Genomic DNA, 3,375 nt, shown 5'->3' on the forward strand with positions numbered 1-3,375 from the left:
GAATATCATTTGGTTGGCTTTGACTTTGAGTTTTTGGATTGACATGTTTTATTTGGTTTAAGAACGTTGGGCTTTTCAGTCATATCCACATTCGTTCCACAAGAAAAAAAACATTTTTACCTAAGTTGACCTTTGGTCAACCAGTTGACCAAAGTCAACCATCTAACCAAAATTCATTTTTTATCATCTTCCTATTTTTAAGCCCATTCATTCTTGCAAATATCCATGTTCTTAAAAAATCTACTTTGTATATATATCCAATTCTCCATTTAAATCAAATCCCAATACCCATTCATATCCAATTCCATTTTTTTTTGCTAGTGGGCCAAACCCGTTTTTAAGCCCATGTCAACAATTATCCATTTTTCTAACCCATAACCCATATCCACATTTTAAAACCAAATATCCATAAATCATTTGTCCATATTTTAAATCCAATTTTTGTTCATTAACCATACCAAACCAAATTATCCATCCTATTATCCATTAACCATTACCACATTTGATCCAAACCATTTAAGCCCAAAACCAAATCCATTCTTTAAACCCATGTAATTAACCATTTACGAGTCATAACCATACATTCAATTTACTATAAAAATCATTTACAAATCATTACCATTTCAATTTCCAAATTACTCTTCAATACAATTCAAACCATTACACTAATTCATTCATTCAATTCATATTCCATATTCCATATTCATACACCTAGCCTTCAATTCCAATCACATTATAATACACACTTTATCACAAATTTATTACAAAAAATATCCAAAGTTGCAAAAGCATTCCAAGCCAAGCCATGAGCAATCGAAATTCCGAACATTTCCAAAACCTTGCTTAAGCAATCCATAAACCCTACTAATACAATCCAACATGAGTTACTTCCATCAAAATCCGGTTTCATGGCCAACAGCTCCGACAAATGTGTGGTTCCTTGCAACAACAACCCCGCCTGTTTAACTTCCCTGCAACACCAATTCTAAACCGGAAACTGAACCCATGATAGACATGGCTGACCATGGATAAAACCCTGCACCAAGTTAACAAGAGCCTCCATAGAAAACATTGTAGAGTAAAAAAAAAAGAGCCAATCATCAACCAAGACCACAACAGAATTTCCAAAGAAAAAGCTGCTAGCAGAAGAAAACAAAAGCAAATAGCAGCTAACAAAAACAGAAACAGAGATATTGAAGAGATAGCAAAAACCAACAATCCATAACAGATTTTATTCACCTTTTCTCCTCATTCTAACTACTCAAAACTTCATTTTCCAGCTTATGACTTCAACTTCTAAAAGCTCATAACAACCTGTAACTAATTTCTAACTTCCCTTCACTTCTAACTGATTTTTCTCCTCACCTCCAACTGTCATAACCAACTTATCAACCACCCTCAACCGAATGTAACAGCTTTCTAACTTCCGTAACCAAATCGCCATATAACCTCTTCTTCGCCCTCACTTCATAAGAGAAGAGAAACTAACCAAACCTTCGACCCCCCTCAAAACAGAGCCCTTCATCATCCTTCATAACTCTCATTCTCACCCTCAACTGATAAGAACAAAACCTGCATAATTTAACAGAACCCCCTTAACCTCAACCTCCCACCCTGCATCATCTTCTCCTCAACCATCCTCCATACTTCTAACAACTCTTCAATTCACACCTTGTAACTTCCATAACGGAACCTCAAACAGTAACAACCCTCCAACCAAAACCTGTAACTTCTAACCCTCAAAGAAACTCCCCAATTCAAAACTCTTCAACCCTCTTCGAATTACAATTCTGCAGAAACCTTCCAAGAAAAATCAAAGAACTCAGCAAAACAACACGTGCCTTTCTTGCCGATGCTCAACCTCTCAATTCCGGAATCAACCGCGAAGAAGCCTCTGCAACATTCACAGAAACGAATGTGAGCGAGAAAGTGGCAGGTCGAAAAACAGAAACAAAAACAGGGAGATTGAGAAGGATTCACGGGAACAACACATCCTCTATCAACTTCCGACCTCAACCTTCTTCACCCTGACAACAACGCTTCCATTAAAAAATTCACAAAGATAGATTGAGGGATAAAGTAGAAGGAAAGGCGGAAGGGATTCATTGAAAAATTCTAAACATGAGAAATTAGAAACAACATACCTGCATCCAAGGACATGCGACGAAACTGCAACAGGAAATCGAGAGGGATTAACACCCTTTGACATTTATCATCATGGATCCTCCAATGAACAATTCGTGAAGAAATTGATTCATTGCTTCAACCACTGATTTCGCCATACTTCCCCCGCAATATCCGAATGTCTTCGTCTCATCTCCATGCAACGCGCACGAACAAAGCTCCATCTCGATTTTCTATCCTTCAACAGCAGCACGCGAACCCGAATTCAATCCCTCATCTCAAGTCGGCATCGCGAAAACGCGAGGATTTTCTTCCCGATTATCCACTAGCAGAAGAGTAAAGCAAACGTCGAGGTTTTTGTCCATCGTGATCTCCTTCATTTAAGGATTGAACTTGAAAACCTTTCCCCGTGTGCGGAAGCTTTTCGACCGGTGATTTTCGACGTGAGGAACTGTACCGATTTCATTCTTCTTCGTCGCACTAGTTATATGCTTCGCGGTGAGGAAGACGGCTTGTTGAGGGATATAAATTGTTCAGTGCTTGTTCTTCTTATCTGCAGATTCTAGGTTGCTGATGGGGTCCGGATTCTGGGTGTTGAAGTGGGCCTTTTGCCCCAACCAGGTAATCCCTTCATACCTTCCTTTCCATTGACAACACCCATAGCCTATCTCATGTTTTGTTCTTCATTAATCCCCACTAATCCTCCCTTACTTCTTGTAATTTATTATAATCTTGTTTTTGCTTGTTGATTAACCTTGCTGACTACTGATTAATAATTAGGATAATTCAGTTTTTTTCCTTTTTTTTTTTTATAATTAGGATTGTCGTTAATTTTAGTGATTAGTTAGAATAATCTTTTTGATTGATTAGGTTTAGTTAGGCATTAATATGATTTAGTTTGATTAAATCACGTTGATTTCGATCCTGATTTTTTTTTAGAATTTAATTCCATTGTTAATATTGTCATGATTTGGCATAGCTTGCCATTAAGGGCTCCTTTGTTTTGGCTTTTTTTAAAAATGATTTTTATAGTGTTACATATTTTAGTTTAAAAAGAATTTATAAAGAATTTTTTTATAAAAGCTTCAAATGAAAATTTGGTTTGAATAGTTATTTTTAAAATGTTATTTTAGGTATTTCATCATTTTAACAAAACTTTTTTTGGATATCAAATTTTCAAAAAATCACTTAAATTTAAAGTTATTTCAAATAGCTTTTTATAAAAATTATTTTTAAGATACAACTTTTTGA

At 35.9% G+C, this 3,375-nt stretch overlaps 1 long non-coding RNA gene across 1 annotated transcript; it reads right to left on the minus strand.

Moving 5' to 3' along the window:
• Positions 1 to 604: 604 nt before the first annotated feature.
• Positions 605 to 2,976, minus strand: LOC127119241 (uncharacterized). The gene is made up of 2 exons (XR_007802728.1): positions 2,145 to 2,976; positions 605 to 2,027 (listed from the first exon to the last, which is right to left on the minus strand). It is a non-coding gene; the product is annotated as an uncharacterized LOC127119241 (long non-coding RNA).
• Between the last annotated feature and the right edge of the window lie 399 nt (positions 2,977 to 3,375).

The sequence above is a fragment of the Lathyrus oleraceus genome, chromosome 2 (genome assembly GCF_024323335.1).
Source record: "Lathyrus oleraceus cultivar Zhongwan6 chromosome 2, CAAS_Psat_ZW6_1.0, whole genome shotgun sequence".
NCBI lineage: Eukaryota > Viridiplantae > Streptophyta > Magnoliopsida > Fabales > Fabaceae > Lathyrus > Lathyrus oleraceus.